The sequence below is a fragment of the Panthera pardus genome, unplaced genomic scaffold, assembly GCF_024362965.1.
Source record: "Panthera pardus isolate Hobbes unplaced genomic scaffold, ASM2436296v1 HiC_scaffold_25, whole genome shotgun sequence".
Taxonomy (NCBI): domain Eukaryota; kingdom Metazoa; phylum Chordata; class Mammalia; order Carnivora; family Felidae; genus Panthera; species Panthera pardus.
In genome coordinates, this window is record NW_026526821.1 from 7,258,508 (window position 1) to 7,276,756 (window position 18,249).

Below are 18,249 nucleotides of genomic sequence, written 5' to 3' on the forward strand. Positions count from 1 at the left end.
AGGAAGCAAAAGCTCCCTTAGCTGTTAGTTTATTTTATTTTGTATTTTGTATTATACAGCGTATTGCACTGTATTGTATGTATTTGATTTGATTTTGGTGTGGAATTTCTTTAAGGCAACTTTCATGTAAAAGTGAGCATTTCTGAAGCAAAAGGATATTTTAAATCAGCGATTCTTTTCTTTCTGCTCTGATCACGGGTCATCATGCTGCCTGTTTAGTCAGTACTTGGTCATCAGGTTTTACCAGTAACATTAGCCTCATCTTTCAAATGCCAAGAAATTAGAAGTAATTCAGACTGACAGCATTATCTGCCATATGACCAAAAATGAAGATCTGCAAAAATATTGATCGACCCCCAGAGCAGGAGGCGGAACATGAGGGCAGAAGACATATGGAGGCAATGGAGAGGAACAAGGTATCCTCCCGAGTTTAATTCCTTCAGAAGAACATTTCTTCCACAGATTTTTGATGCGGCTTCCTAGTCTCAGAAACACGAGACCCCCGTGACCAGGCGGATGCTCATTTTCACTGTCTCCATTAATCATATTAACTGGATAATTGCTGAGTACTGAGTCCACAGACCTAGAAGACTCGGTCATCTGATCCATGAAATGAGCCGCACCCATAATTCAGCTAATAAAATCACAGAAGTGAAAAGAAAATTGTTCTATTAATTTGTGTCTGTGAATTCTGAATCTTGGCTTCAGTTTGCGTCCTATTGAGCAGGGCTTTTCAAGTGCTAGTGCACATCCTTCGGGGGTTATGAGCTGAGAAAATGCGAAGCCGAGGGATAAACATGGCATATCAATGACTTAATTCTTTCATTCACTCAACAAACACCGATGAAGTATTTACTCTGTGTCAGGTACTGCCTCAGCCCAGGGGATCCAGCAAGGAAGAAATGCATCATAGGTCCTGTTCTCTCGGTACTCATGGAGTAGTGCTGTGAACTACATATCAAAATGAGACTCACACAAATCTAGCCACAGCATGAATTTTTACTTAAAAGTTTGGTGGAACGTGGTTAAATGGGAATAGACTCAAGTAAATATTTTCACATTGTCTTTTACATTAAGAAAAGCACATTTTTTCTTTTGTGCAAAAGCCAATATGTAAATTACATTCTTCCAGCTTTAATGAAGCACAGTTGGCAAATAAAAATGTATATATTTAACATGTACATATAAGTGACTTGTTAATATCAAACGTAAAGCTTAAAGGGTGTGTCGTGACTTTGGGCTAATTTCCACATGCCTCTATCGTTAGAGGCATGTTTAGGAATGTTTAAAAGTATGGAAATAGACAAAGCTAGACAAAGTTTGGGAAGATTACTTAAGATAGCATTGATCACACCTTCAGGGAACTTTTTCTGGTGACACAAACCTGGGCCACCTCCATGTTAATGACAGGAAAAGGGCCATGATAGTGCCCTGGCTCATTGCCTCCTGTTTGAATATCTCACTTGGCAGGTGTTACTTCTTCCAGGAAGCATACATTTTAGCTTTTTCCAGAATACCCTGGGGCTTTCTCCCCCCTTCCATCCTTGGTTCTTCCAAAGCCTACAAAGAGATAAGTTTGGGGTTGTCCAGACTATTTCTGCAACAGTCTTTCTTTATTTAATAACTGCCAGAATTAGTTTTGATGGAGGAACATGCCAAAGTACTGGGCTAGGACTAATTTTTTTCACCAGCTCATAAGCGGAATGGCATTCTGCAATCTCATTTTTATGAAGGTATAAAAACAAATGCTGTGCATGAAGAAATTTATTGTGAAGTCAACTATGAAGAATTAGACTTGTTTATAGGCTTGTTCTATCCCTTGAAATCACAACAAAAATATTGTCAATAGGTAGTTTCCTTAGGTCAGCATGCCAATCCCTTTTACCTTCCTGGGGGTGGTGTAATAGCAAACATATCAGAATTGACACTTCTGGGGAAATAGAGAGAGACATAAAGGAGAAGAAAAGGGAAGGAAGTGATTTAATATTTATTCGTTTTTGATATTATACTTACAAATGATAGTGCTACCACAATATTACCTTTAAATTCTCTGGAGTCAGGGGTAAATAGAAAGGAAATTGTTCTTTTTCTCCCTCCTTTAAAAACTTAACACCAAGTGACAGAGTTATCAACCCATTCCTAACATTAAAGGATTGCATATTTTTATAAAAAAATAGATCAAGTATGGAATTATCGTGAATAACGCTTTTCAATTTCATTTTGTGAAAAACACAGATGTGGAATTAAAAATTATATTACAGACTTGAACCCAAATCAATGAATATTAAATTATATTATTTTATCCTGTGAATGATCAATTAGGTTTTCATAGCAACGCATTAACTTCAAAAAATTAGATTTACATGACAATTTTAATGCTGATGGGATAATATTTTAGTGGGCAGTGTATGCCTGATCTTTTCTCTTTTTTATATAAAGATCTGGACTATGTAATTTACATTCATTTTCTTATCTCTTTCTCTTAAACATTCCTATGTTATTATCCCCAGTTTACATCAGAGAATAGGGAAGCCCATGCAGTAATTTCCCCCAAGTTCTTCCAGATAGTATATCCCTGGGTTTCCAGTTACATGAGTCAATATAGTCCTTGTTTAATTAAGTCAGCAGAAAATGGTTTCTGTCACTTACAGCTTTAAGCATCCTTTTTAATACACGTCCTTATGGAGATTAAATTCTGGTAGACAAGATGCAAATAAATAAGAATAGTACATGATAAAAGGGGTAAGTACCCCGAACGGCCCAGGTAGGTTGTGTGCGTGGTGAGGATTCCTATCATTTGTGTTGATTAGGAACACATTCTTGAACCACTGGATTTGAATTACATGTAGCTATTGTAGGAACTTAAAAGTGTCCTTCAAAAGCTCTGTTGAAATGTATGTTATTATCGGAACTAATTTAAACACAGCACTTTAAGTACATATACGTTCAAAGTAATTTAAAAATGCTAAAAATTATATATTGTGGGGTTTCCAAGAGACGGATTCCATGTTGGAGGATTATTTTTCCTCCTGTCTACTGCAGTCCAATCTCTTCCCTCCAATGCCCAGTTACTTAAGCTGTCCTTACAAAACAATACATACAAAATATTAAATAAAATTTCAAGAGAGAAATTCTGCAAATCATACGTTACCATTCACTCTGCTAACATTGGTGTGTCCCTAATGTTCTGTGCTTTGCAGCTCCTGAAAATGATTCTGGCTGTGACTTTCAAACAGAAAACAAGGGATAACATTGGCCACCTCCTGGAGAAATGGATTAGGCTGCCTCATCGGATAATTAATACACTTAACACAAGTTATTCAGATTATCTGTCTCTAACCATCAACTTGAAGAGGCACTTGTCAAAGTCTCCCTTTTAAGACTTGCTGTGGTCATGAAAACAAGTTCAGGCAAATTAAAACATAAAGAAGAATTTGCATGCAAAAGAGTGAAAGAGGCCAACAAACAAAAGCATAAATAAAACATGTCTCTAAGGCAATAGAACCAGAAATGCACCGGAAATATTAAATCTGTTGGGTTTTTTTTCAGGGCTCTATAGATTCATAGTGGTGATCCTAACCCTTGAGGTCAGCCAAACTCATCATGCTAATAAAGACGGGTTACCAGCTTGGATTTATAAGATCTTTCCTGGGATGGACAGAGGTGACGAGATACAGCCTTGGGCCAGGCTTCACATACCTTAGAGGCCCAAACATGGGCATAAAAATGAGATTATGTACTCAGTTAGAGCAACACGGACAAAACTGCAAGAAGATACAGCATTAAACTTTAAACTTGATTCCCCAAACTGGGCAAACCCAGTGCTCCAGAAATTACTGTTTTGTTTCGGTTTTTTCCTTAATCAGAAATGTTCTGTCTTGTGAATGGCACACTTACATGCATTGGAAAGCTTTTGTTAAGATAGGGTTGATTACACCTTCAGGGGGCTTTTCCTCGTGACACTGTCCTGGGCCACCTCTACGTGTAATGACTGGGAAAGGGCCATGACTGTGACTTAGCTCTTTCTATTTCAACAGGTGCGTTTATTGTTTTGTAAGGACAACTTAGGGAACTGGGCGTTGGAGGGAAGAAATTTGATTGCAGTAGACGGAAGGAAAAATAATCCTCCAACATGGAATCCATCACTTGGAAACTTGTCACTTAAAAGTGAATATCAAACTACATCATAATTTTTAGACTTCTGATTGGGAATTTATTACAATGCTTAAAATACTGCAATATTCAAAAGATGAAAATGGCCAGGACCTTTATCGTTCTCTGAGACACCCTGGCATATGAGGGCATTTCTGGAAGATTAGACCTTTGCTAATCAACCTGCCTTTCCTCTACCCAGAGTTCTCAATTCTTGCCTTTGTAACTTCTGCCTTAACCCCCTATTCTGGCTGCCAATTGACTTGGGATTTTATATACTCTCCTTGGTACCAGGACTTGGTTTTCCTTCTATTTTCTTGTATTTTTTCTACCACTCTAGCTCCTGATATTTTCTACCATAGGAATCCCCCACTCCACAGCTGGAATCCTACTAACTCCTCTTTTTGCCCCTAAAACTTGGGCAACCTGACTTTTCCATGAATGAGCATCGCCCACCATATTCATCATCATGGTGCAGATTTAAATACATCTCACCAAAAGTACATAAATTGAATCCTGTGTCTATGTATTATCTCAATACACTCTAATTCATTTGTTTTAGTTCTTTTGCAGGCTCAAGTGAGATATAATATAGGTCAGTTTTCATATGATAAAATTCAATGTTAGCAAAACACGGTGCTTTTATTTATTGAAGAATTAAAATTGACTGTGGAGATGGAAAAGTCTAGGACCACGATAGAGGGGGCTCATCCATCTCTGAACTCCTTATGATGGTTTGAAGAAAGATAAAGTTTGCTTCCTGTTTGTTCCTCATCACAGAACCTTACGCTGGTTTCCAGGAACAACAACAACATATCTTTATATGTACAGATAGTTTTTGTTGTTGTTTGCATAGAAGGACTTTAAGAAAAGCTCCAGGCAAATTAAAACATAAAGAAGAATTTGCATGACACAAAGTAACACACAAAAATATAGATAAAATTTGACTCCAGGCAAAGCTACCTACCAGAGATGCATTAGAGAAGTAAAACCAGTCTTTTCTGATAAATGCTGTGACCATAAGCCCCTAAAATTCTAGGGTTGTTCATGATGAGGTGTTATCACAGAAAAAGTTGATTGATACATAAATGCAAAGAAAGGAGAGGAACTGAGAAAGAAGATTTAGCATTAAGTGGGGGAAGGAAGAAAACTGGAGGAGAGAGACGTCAGAAACCACAGGAGAGAAGGTATTTGGTAGATCTTTTAAAGGTTCTTTGCTTTTGACTAACGAAGAGCTCATATTGAACTAAAGGAGTGGGGGGGGGGCACCTATCTAGCAGCCAGATCAGCATTATTAACCCTGAGGATCATCTGGACAGCCATAAAGTAAAATATCATGCAATTATATAATACAACACAAGTTCTAACCATATATATCAACTAAGAAGAATTCACTCTCTATACTGGGAATGGAGAAAAACCAGTTGCAGAGAACCCCATATCGTGTTATATTTGTGATGATTTTTTGCATAAAAAGACCCATCACATTAAAATCGCCCTAGATGAGTGTATTATGTATTTTTGCAAAAGCCTTTATGGGTCATGGAGAAAGATCCAGAGAAACACACACCAGGCTGCTAATGTTGGCCTTAGTTGCATGAGGTGGGAAGGGAAGGGGAAGAGGGTTGGTAGGAGTGAGAAACAGGTGGAAATCCAGTAAGAAGTAGAAGATGAACAAATACAAATCTGAAATAGAATGCAGGATGGTATGGTGAGCCACTGTTTTGGTCTTGGGTGGTGTTTGTAGTCTGGCTTGTTTTGTTGTTAATATGGTTTTTATGGTGAGTGCAAAAAGCCACGAAGGAGGAAGAGAAGAGTGCACAAGGTGGAGGCAGATTTTTAACTTGAGAACTGCACACTTGTAACTGGGTAGAGCAGCAAGAAGGGGGCTGTGACTGTGCTGACGGGAGCTTCCGAGCAGCGGTGGAAACAGATGCTGGATTCACTGGGTTAACGTGCAGGTGGAGGCAAGCAAATGACGGTAGCATGCTTGCTAGAAGTTTGTAAAAATGAGACGAGGGAGGGAAGGAACTGGAGGGAAACCGGGGTGGGAGAAGACAAAACTGTGCCACTCATGTTTTGTTGGCCTCTTCCCCCAGGCTTACTTTCTTCTCTGCCCACTCTCTGCCCAAGCCTCTGTGCCATTGGATCCAGCAGTGATCAACCGACTGGGGAGTCCCAGCAAAGGCTCAGAGAACTGGGGCACGGGGGTGGCTCAGGTGGTTAAGTGTCCGACTTTGGCTCAGGTCATAATCTCATGGCTGGTAAGTTAGAGCCCCGCGTCGGGCTCTGTGCTGACAGCTTGGAGCCTGGAGCCTGTTTCAGATTCTGTGTCTCCTTCTGTCTCTGCTCCTCCCCTGCTCATGCTCTGTCTCTCTCAAAAATAAATAAACATTACATATCTATCAATCAATCAATCAATCAATCAATAGATAAATAAATAAATAAAATGCTCAAAGAACAAAGAAGCTAGGGTATTTATTCCCCTCTGCTCCCTCTCTGTCTAGCCAGTTTGGGTGGGAATTTCGCTCTTCTCTGGGTACAAATCCTCCCCATTGGTGCCTCTTCCATCATGTCCATGCATGCTAGGTTCTAGAAACCCTCTCCCCGCCACCATTTTTGTCTCCTCACTCACTGTTGTTAATTCCTGCAGGCTTCACAACCCTCTATGGGTGCTTTGAATCTATGGAGTGTGCCATTAGTTCCTGCTAGAACTCTGAATAGTGATACACAAGTATTCTTTTTTTTTTTTTTTTTTTTATGGGAAAGAGGAAATACCAGGACTGGATCCTTAGGATTGGATATAGAGCTGGGGAGAGGATTAGTTCATGCTCTCTCTGTGACATCACACCATATACATAGTGTTTACAGAGCTAGTCTGTGGAATGCTGAGATATTCAGAACCCAAAATGATGTAATAAATCAAGGGTGTAAATGCATATGAGTAGAGAACTGCTGTCCATTCTCACGGATAACATGAGAATGGGCCAGCCACGCATTACTGGGTTTCCTGTTAGAGGAATGAGGCCCTGGATGGTATCCTGTAGGTCATCTTGGCTGTTTGTACACCATGAGCATTCTTGCCAAACATCCCTTCCATAGGCAGAGAAAATACACCACTATCATCATAAGGGATCTAGACCAAATATTGCAATGCATGGCGATTCCATATGGATCTGCATCTGGGGAGCTCCTGCCCTGATGTGGCTTTTTTCAGGGAAATGATAAGGTCTTCTTCCTTGGGGATTACTATAGTGAAGTAGGAGTTATGGGATGGTGAGAAGAATTTTACCCGCAGTGAAATGGAAAAGTCGTGACAAAGTTCATCATAGTTCCATTCATTCATTTATTTTTATATATTTGTTATACTTCTGTATATTTAATTATGGGATGCCTGGTCATGAGTGTAAGTCCACTGAAGGCAAAATTTAATGCTTTTTACAGCCACTCTATACTTCATACGGACACACATAGATATGTGTACATACATATATGTTAAACTCATACATCATACATTTACTCATTTGTTTGAATATTTATTGAGCATCTTTTTTTTTTTTTTTTTTTTTTGGAGAGAGAGAGAGCAAACGCGCACGTGAGCAGGGCAGGGGCAGAGAGAGAATCTCAAGGAGTCTCCATGCTCAGCTTGGAGCCTGACATGGGGCTTGATCCCATGACTCTGGGATCGTGGCTTGACCTGAAATCAAGAGTTGGACTGAGCCACTCAAGTGTCCCTTGGGCATCTATTTTATGTGGAATACTCTGCTTCTTCTGATACAATCGGGGTTAGCATGGTTGCTGGCACATGGTAGCTGTTTAATAAATACTAGCTTCCTTTCTCCTTCATTTGCATTAATGAATGTTACTTTTAGCCAGAGGAAGACCATGGGGAGGACTTTGTGCTTCTATGAAATCAACTTTCCTCCATGTCACCCCACCTTCCTCAAACTGCGGAGTCAGGAACAGAAGGCAATGTGCCATTTTTCTCCATCACAATGCTGTAACCTCGTTGATCAGGGACTGATTTGTTTTCTGCCAACGGCTAACTTGTTATCGACAGTGATGGGTAAGCTATCCAACACTTACTCCAAGCGAGGTAGGCACCTGATTGTACGTGTGTTATATGCCATTAACTGATTTCATACATGTGTTATGCCATTAGCTGATTTCAGGCACAATTTGGGAGGTAGGATGATGAACCAGCCATGTAATTATGATTATATGCTTCATTAATTCCAAATGTCACTTACCCCGTGTTGTCTAATATATAAAGTAAGTTAATCTGACTTCCTTCTACCCTCCCAATCCCCACTTCCCTCCCCCAGTGTGCATAAACTCCTCAATGCAATGTTTAATATGGATTTTTTATTCAGTATAACTCCCAGTGACTGACAGTCCCCAAATGTCAGATCTTTGCTGAGAGAAGCATGTCTGAGGATCTCTGAAGGCTAATTAATGCTTCAGTCACACTGTGCTCTGAGAGAAGGCACGGAACGACTTAATAAGAGATGAAGAGAGCTCCGAAAATTACTGTAATGGAACAAAGAGAACTCTTTTCAAAATTCCCTTCCCTAAAATAAAATAAAATGAAACCCAGACTTGGAAAGTAGACCATTTCACAGCTTGGAAGAAGAGAGTGATGTGCAATTTACGATCTCTTGACCACCAGTGATGTCACAGATCAGGCGGCACGCACAGCACATTCCCCCTTAGCACCTGTTTCACGGGAACACGGTGAACCATTTCTCCCGAAGTCTCACCTGGATATGAGTGACTGTAATCAAGCTCCCTCATGACCTGAAAATGGTTAAATGCCTGTGGAAGGCCCAAAGAGAAATCAACAAAGGAACCGTGTTCATATTCTGCAAGAGTCCATGTAGAGGAAATCAGGAGTAAGAGCAGGACAGCGAACGAAGCACAGAGCTGATCTCTGTCTCAGCGTAGACGCTGTTTGTCGTCACCTCACGCGGCAAGATAGGTGTCACAACAGAAAATGCGTCACCACACGTCTAATTCTGTTCAGACGGTCCAGGTGCTTAAAGCCCAAGTCCACGCTTTGTTACTCTGAAATCACTTATTTTAGTTAATGCAAGAAAAGGATGTTCTCTTCTGTCCAATGTTTTCAGGAAGTGGGGCTGGGGAGCCAGGACCAAAGGAAGGGACCACAGACACCAGGACCAAAGGAAGGGACCACAGACACCAAAGGAAGGGAGGTTCGCATTTGATGAGCATGGAGAATGGTTAAGCATCCTTTCCTGTGTGTCGTCTGAGGCCAAAGATGCAGACACAAGCGACAGAGCCTTGAACGCCCAGTCTCAGAACAGCTTCACTCTTTCTGCAAACCTGCCCTGGGAACCAAGGGAAGCCTGGACAAATTTCTGGGCCCAGGATCTGGAAGGGAGCCATTCTTGTGCCATATTCTTAAATAATAATGTAAACAGCCATCTTCTTGTGTGTTTAGTTTTAAATTTGGTGTCCACTTTCGAATATGCTTCTTTGAACATAGCAGGACACACCCTTGAAAGCAGTTTCCACCAACCTGATGTGAAATAAGTGATTTTGCTTCACGTTTTCCTCACCAAAACCTTCCTCGCTTCCTCCCCATGCCTGGCCATTGTTCTGTATTATCCTTGCCTTTTGTACAACGTCAACTGGCGTCTCGAATAAGTCAGGGACTGTTCCTGCCCATGCACCGCTGTGTTCTCAATGCTGAAATTGCCTCACATACAAAGTACCTGAAATAATATTTGTTGAATGAATGGATGGATGGATGAGTTAAGCATTTGGAATTATAATTATTTGCTTCAATATTTTCCTGTCCTCTCAACTATATATTTTTAAGTTTGGGAGCCATGTCTCTTTTTTTTTTTTTTTTTTTGTCTTTCCAAAACAATGAACGTTACTATCAATTCTTAAAGTTTCATGTTTGCTCTTTTTGTGTTGAGGATCTTACCTCTCGTCAATAAACAAATGATCCTGTTGACCATGGTGGTTTATCCACTTGAATGTTACTTCATCCTACATTAATATTGAAACCTCAGCTCTCTTTAGTTCTACAGTGAACTGGTGTTTCTTGGCCTATCCTTTTATTTAGAACCTCTTGAAATCATTTACTTTACGTCTTGTAAATACCTTGTGGCAGACTGTTTTAGTGAATCAATTCTCTCCTTATAGCTTTCGTTTCATTTATTACTATAACATATATGTTTGGGCTAACATGTCATTAGTTTTGTGCCTTCTTTCTATCACTTTTTCTGCAATTCGAGTGGTCTGAGTTGTTGATGTTGACTATGTATAATAGGCTTATGAAATTCTATTAATGGCATCATGTTAGACTTTTACATACATGTGTAAGTATACACATGTGTGCGTGTTCTTCAACCTTTATTTCTGTCATTAGTAACAACAGTGCTGTGATAACCTGAATTTAGACCAACTCTTTTAGCCGAGAGGGAATTGCATGCTTAGTTTTTCTATTGCACACTTTTTTCAAAGCACAGATTATTATCTGTTTTTTACTATTACATATATACTCTTCTCATGGTTTAAGTGTTTGCCTCTAATACTTTTATACTAAAGATTTCCCTGTTCTCAAGCTCTTAATTTTGCTTTATCCTTCAATAAATGAGGTGTATATTCACATTTCATGATTTTTTTTTTCTCCAGGAATGCAATACTTTCTGAGCCCTGGATTACCTGAAAATTACCTTCATCCATGAGCAAATGTGGTAGGCCATTAATTTTTGGATTGACCCCATATCCTTTTTAAACTGTGCAGCTGGCCTTCTGTTGTATAACTCGGAGTGTTGTAGATAATTCAGAAGCCAGCCTGCTTTGTCCTCCCTTATTAGGGAACTTTATAGTTTCTTCGCTAGGATCCTTGGGTGCTATTTTACTTCCTCCATGTAATTTAAAAATTACAGCCAAGTGTACCTGGTCGCAGTTCCCTTCTCTCTGGTGTTCCTGAGAACACAGTGCATTTTTTCAGTTTTCGTTTTTATATTTTGCTACAATCTGAGAGATTGCTGTTGTCATTATAAGTAGATGCTATATTTTCCCACCCTTCCTGTTCATTCTGTTCTGGTCTTTTCTTCGGAACCCTGAGCACAGATATCTTAAATCTTCATTCCGTATCTCTACATCGATTTCATGTTAGCGACTCCTTTTTCTATGTTCCTAGGAAACTTTTCACATTTATCCTTTGTGTCAAAGATGTGTTTTGCTGCAGAGGGGACTCTTCCTCAGTGCCTGCAATGTGGATTATAATTCTGCTTCTCCATTTTGAATTTCCTTAAACTGTTCCCTAATCTCATCTATCTCTTCTGATATAAATGAACTGCTCTGTGCCTTTTTTACCGCTTGACTTCCTGCTTCTGTTTCAGAGAATGTCCTTTTTGCATTTTATTGAGGACAATAAACACATTCATGCAAATTTCTGCTAGTTCCTGCACAAATAATTTCCAGAGGTATAGTCTTTATGATATTTCAGGGCCATTTTCCCCATCTATAGTTTTTGTAGATTTTTTTTTCTAGACAACACTCTGTTTTCCTCTTTGCTCCTATCTGAGTGAGCTGAGGCCTCTCTGAATTGGGAATGGTCTTTGGCCTAGCTCTCTAGCTGTGTCAAAAGGGTCCTATCAAGCTCTTTTACAGATCAAGAGAGACCAGACCACTTTATTTTTGCAGGCTTCCAGTATATTTAAAACTGAAAAAAAAAGTCCCTATAAAATATACAAATGTTGTGGTGTATTTAAAATGTTTAGATTTGGGGCGCCTGGGTGGCTCAGTCGGTTAAGTGTCCGGCTTTGGCTCAGGTCATGATCTTGCGGTTCGTAAGTTTGAGTCTCGGGTCAGGCTCTGTGTTGACAGCTCAGAACCTGGAGCCTGCTTCAGATTTTGTCTCCCTTTCTTTCCGACCCTCCCCCACTCACTCTCTGTCTCTGTCTCAAAAATAAGTAAAAAACATTATAAAAAATGTTTAGATCTAACAAATAACTACTTTGTAATATGTACACACAGGAAAGTAACTGCATGTATAACCGCGCTGAGAAAAATGCATAACTATTTGGTTCTTTGTGAATTTTATATAAATGTCTTTCTTCACATCCTTCAATGAGAGTTCCTCAGTCAAGTCTCTTTTGCAGATATACACCTTGAATGAATGCACCCATAACATTAACCAAATATATTTAACCTAATATATTCATTTTAACCTAATATATTTATTTTAACCTAATTATTCACTTTCAGTGTTTATTACTATGTCTTGCTGTACTCCTTGGGGCACAAACACATCACTACTGCTTCCTGTTCAAGTTCTGAACCAACCATGGGATGAGACAAAATAGTCAGCAGTTGGGAGAGCAACCGTGACTTTTATTACTGAAAATATCTAGGCTGAAGATTCTAACTGTAGGAGAGCCAATCATACAACCCATACAGTCCACCCACTCGTCTGCCTTCCACCTCTAGCTCTCTGGTGGAGAAGGGGGGCTCCAGTCAATCACAAATCAGAGACCACCCAGCCCCCCATGCATCAGCTAAATTATTGGCCTCTACTCTATGGGAAGAAGGGAGGGAAAAATAGGAAAGCAGGAAGGTTTCACAAATAGCGACCGGGAAAATGATCCCCGTTGAATGTAAAGTCTTCCTCTACCCACGGTGTTTAAATCTAATTAAATGAATGAGGTTTTTGAAACTAAAGAAAAAAAAGAAAAAAACCAAAACATCTACTGTCTCTAGCAAGCCGTGACTACAGAGATTCTTGTTATCAATGCAGTCCTTTGGGGGGATTATTCTCCTCTTAGGGCAATGGCTCCTCTGCCCCACCACACCCCCACCTTCTGCTCTGTTGTCTCCTGTGAGGGGCTACTCTAAGCAGACAGAGAAGGTGAGCAGGGACAGAAAATTGCCTCATCTTCTGTGTTTTATGAAACGAAGGCCAGACCCTAGAACTTAAATGCAAGGCAGACTAGTCTAGTCCCCTCATTCCCTGATCTTGCCCCATACATGTCATGGCGGCTGAATTTTCTCGCAGGGCCTGGCAATAGGTTCTTCTGGTGAGAAGGACCATTTGTGGTTGTAATGCAGGTTTTCTTCTTTATCTATCTTTTGTTTTGTTTTGTTTTTTTAAGTCTATTTATTTTTGAGAGAGAAAGAGAGAGACAGAGCATGAGTGGGGGAGGGGCAGAGAGAGAGGGAGACACAGAATTGGAAGCAGGCTCCAGGCTCCCAGCTGTCCACACAGAGCCCGACGCAGGACTCAAGCTCACAAACTGCAAGATCATGACCTGAGTGGAAGTCGGACGCTTAACCAACAGCCACCCAGGTGCCCCCCTTTTTCTATCTTTTCAAAGATATTTTAATGGAATGATGTTGACTCAGGTAAATTGGATGTCAACTTAAATATAGTAACTTCCATTTTTGTTTCTTTCAAAAAATATAGAACATGGGGAGTTTCAAACTGTTGCCCACTTTAGAGGGATGCAGCCTTTATTTTCCTTGGAGGGGCTTACTTCCGAAACATCACACCCACCTGAATCAACAATGATGCCTTGGTAAAAAAGTGTTCTGTTTTCACGTTTCTATCTATTTTTTTCCCTCGGTTTTCGGAAATTGAATGCGTTGGAATTAAGCAGTTTCCTTTGACTCAGAAGAAAAGGACAATGAGTGATGCTTGGTGGATGGGGAACTAGTATTCGCTCATTGGAGGAGAGTGTTCACATCTAGTTTATAAGCCGGGGCTTTGCTGGTGAGGACACCTAAGGAGTGGGGCCAGAGCACGTGGCTGTCATGAATGGTCCAGACCCCACTGGCACAGATGTCATTCTTCATCAGCTAATTGGAGACAGCTACGTCATGCTTCATAAGATATGTTCCCACGGTCGGCTTAAAAAAAATGACAGAGTGGGGGCCCCTGGGTGGCTCAGTCGGTTAAGCATGCGACTTCAGCTCAGGTCATGATCTCACAGCTCGGGGTTCAAGCCCTGCAACGGGCTCTGTGCTGCCAGAGCAGAGCCTGGAACCTGCTTCGGATTCTGTGTCTCCCTCTCTCTCTCTGCCCCTCCCCTGCTCATGCTCTCTCTCTCTCTCTCAAAAATAAATAAATGTTAAAAAAAATTAAAAGAAAAAAAAGAATGACAGAGTAATGAAAGAGTGACAATGTGCACTATGTATGTCCCAATGGGCACATTTTGCTGTGATATCATCACAATAGAGACCAAATCCAGAGCTGAACATACACAGTCCAGTTTATTACGGGAAAGGTGGGTTCTTCACCCTGAAGACTCTCATTTTATTATCAACATGATTGTCATAACACTTCAAAGGCAGTGCTTCCTCAACTCTAATGTGAACACAAATCACGTGGAAATCTTGTTAAAATGAAGATTCTGCATTTTGGAGACTCCTGAGGGCCTGAGACTCTGTAACAAGTTTCCAGGGGAGGCCAGTATTCCTGGCCCACAGACCCTACCCTGACTGTCAAGGAGCTAAGCTGTATCTGCGTGTGTGTGTACCAATATACACACTTCACGCGCACACACTTCACACACACATAAAGATGCTTTTCAGAAGGCCCCGGACATCCCACGTGGTTAATAGTCCTCTCCAATGCAGCAGTAACTAAAAGAAGCAGGATTTTTTTTTCATGGGTTGCTTTCAATATTTTAAGCAATAGCACTACAAGGATTTACAAACGTCATCAATCCCTCTATGTTAAATATTGGCCTTAAAAAATGGCAAAGGCAAGAAATAGTTACCGACACGTAAAACTTTGTAGGAGGCCAGGGTGAGAAATGATTAGCTTGTGCAGAGGCAGTAATTTACAAAACCAACGGGGCATTGAAGGAACCACAATATTCAAACTCCCATCAATCACCCCTAAACTCTAGCTTTAGGTCTCCCCTGAAAGAGGAGAGGGAAGTTGAGTAACACACTTCAGAAAAAGAACTCTGGTGTAGGCTCGCATCTTCCTTTGTTATAAATGAAACAAATCAGGCGTATTTACGGCGCGTCTCAAAAACGAGTCACATCTGGACTTGCTTTATTCTTCACACCAATAAATCTACGTGTGGCCCTCAACCTTCTCCTTTCCTCGTAAATTGCCTCCATCCACAACCTCTGTCCCCAGGATCAAATTAAACGGAGATGCTCACTTCTGCGAGGAGAGTGAATCGGGGAGCTTCCCAGAGACAGCGATATTGAGTGGTATTGATAAGAAAAGGCGCCATGCGTTATGGGAGAAGCGATCTCTCCTGACATCTCTCCCTGAAAGGCAGCATGATTAAGAGGAGGCAGAGAAGCCACACTGACACAGAACGTGCCTCTCCAGACTCTTCCACGGCCTCATAATTTCCACTTTGGTTGGTATGGGGTTTGACTGGAGCCTTCTGGGGTTTGTATGAAATTCACATGGGAACTTAAGCATGGAATTTAGTAAGCAGGAAAAGGTCTCCGAAATTAGGTACAAAGTCCATTTTAGAAAGTATGTAAAGAACGGCCCAACATTCCAAGGATGCGCAGTCTTGGTTCCCACCTTGAGTTTTATTAAAATGGCCCAAGGAAAGTGGCTGAACGGAACCTTTTTCTCCTTTGGCAGCCCCTATATTTTCTCTAGGTGTGTGAATAATGGCAGTTTATACCTTCCTCCGGTGTTACGGGCCTGGTATGCACTCAAGTGTGTTCAGTTTTCATTCAACATTTCTGTGGGGCAGGGACACTTGATCTGGGTAGTTTCTCATGTATGTGAGAGAAGGCTGAAGCACGGAGGGAAAGAAATCACATCATCAGTTCACAGAAAAGTCGGGGACTGGTTCCCAGGCATCCTGATCGCAGCATAGACTGCTTTTCATGTCTCAATGTGCCTCCCTTCCATTTCAGTGACAACATCACAGCCATCTCAGGCCAGACCAAAGCAAACAGAAGATGGGTCATTTTTGAAACACATCAGGCCCAAGGAAACAGACTCAGCTGAAGAAAACAAGGCACGCATTCTCAGACACAGAAGTCGGGGCATGTAAAGACAAATAAGGAAAAAAACAAGTTTCCTTCTTCTAAAAAGAAAAAGCTAATTTTCTACAGAAAGAAAAAGATTAGAATTGATAGGAAAAATTGCTAAGTGCCAGGGCTCAGAGGAAAAGAAATAATTGTGCAGTAGGGACTGAGGGAAGGAGTGGAAGATGGGGTGGCAGAGAGGTGCTAGTTTTTTACCCTGGTGCCATCATCTTGCTGTCTCCACCCGCCGAGCGCTCACCCGGTGAAGAAATCAGGCTAAATCCCACTGAGAACCTAACCACCTAAGGAACTTCCTGTGGACTCCAGGCCGCAAATTCATTCTTAGACCCCGATGACTCACCTGGTCTAACTCTTCCTGAGCTAATGCACTGTCTAAATCATTCCTTGATTTGTATTTCATTTTATGGTCTCAGTGTCCATGAATTTGGATGCTTTTCAGCTCATTCCAATATAGAAGCATGGGGAATTTATTTGTGTGTACTCAAAAAATATACTTTTTAAAACATTTCTTAATGTTGACTTATTTTTGATGAGGGGGGAGGGGCAGAGAGAGGGAGACACAGAATCCAAAGCAGGATCCAAGCTCCGAGCTGTCAGCGCAGAGCCCACTGCGGGGCTCAAACCCACGAGCTGTGAGATCATGACCCGAGCTGAAGTCAGACGCTTAACCGACTGAGCCACCCAAGCACCCCTCAACAAATGTTGTTGTTGTTGTTTATAAGGAGAATCATACTTGTTTTTGTTTTTAGTGTTTATTTTTGAGAGAGAGAGAGAGAGAGAGAGAGAGACAGACAGAGTGTGAATGGGGGAGGAGCAGAGAAAGAAGACTCAGAATCCGAAGCAGGGTCCAGGATCTGAGCTGTCAGCACAGAGTCCGATTTGGGGCTCAAACTCATGAACCGCAAGATCATGACCTGAGTCTGAAGTCGGACGCTTAACCGACTGAGTCACCCAAGCACCCCTCAACAAATAGTTTTTTAAATTAAAAAAAAAAAAAGCATCAGAGATTGCTCTCAAATGAGCATCCTATAAAAAGTAAAGCCCTAAGTTATTTTTAGCTCCCAAATTAAACCTGGGAGTCCACAATTACAGTGTCTGAGTGAATCACAGATACAGATCTTAAAGGTCTCATTTACTTTCTGATACATTCAGTAAGGTCGGCTTTAGGACAACAGTATTAACTACAAAACAGGGGACCGATCCTTGGGACACCTCCAAGCTTTAAACAGACATCTCACCACGTGTGTTACAACAAAATTTGGTGCTGGGGGGGGGGGCGGCTTTTGAAATACTTTATTTTGGGACACTTGTAAACATGAGAATATTTTTGACAGTCTGTGACAGTCAGTGGGTGCCAGGAACACATCTTTTATGTACAAGTCTTATCCAAGCTGCTTGAAACAAAAGGGAGATTAAATAGGTTATATAACTAGAATCATCAGAGCTATTAAGCTCCAGGCACAACTTGATCAGAGGTTAAAATTATGTCACGAGCATATTCCCTCTCTCTTTCCTTGTCTCCTTCTTCTCATTTATACTCCTACATGTTGCTTAACTGACTGAGCCACCCAGGAGCCCCAACACTCCTACATGTTGGTTCCAAGCTCAGTTAGATAACCTTTCCTCAAGATTGCATGGTGGCTGTAGCAGCTCTAGCCTTTACATCATCTGTTCCCATCCAGAGAGAAAGTGTCGACTCTCTGAGAAGTTTCAGCAAATCCTCATGCTATCTCAAAAACTCTTATAGGTCCCCTAATCACATCTAAGCCAATCTATGTGGCCAGAGGAATTGGTCTCAGATTAGCCAAGACTGAGGAACATGACACATTTGAGACTGAGCAGAGTCACCTTCACAGAAATAACGTGCACCCAGTAGAGGATGGATAGACCTTCAAGAATATTCAGAACTATTGTCTCAAGATAGCCTGAAGCAGAGAGAATTCAGGTTTGGAGCTTCTATGTAGCATCTTGCTCCCGAGTATAACCTGAATTTGAGGCTAACAGGGTCTAGAGAAAAACTAATTCTTGTGACAGTATTTGGAGCTTCATCTGAAATTAAATCTACTCTTACATGTTAGTTTC

The 18,249-nt window shown here is 41.0% G+C and overlaps 1 pseudogene; it reads left to right on the forward strand.

The window, feature by feature from the left end:
• Positions 1–326: 326 nt before the first annotated feature.
• The window catches only part of LOC128773530 (ragulator complex protein LAMTOR5-like), a 142,866-nt pseudogene continuing 124,943 nt past the window's right edge, over positions 327–18,249 (forward strand).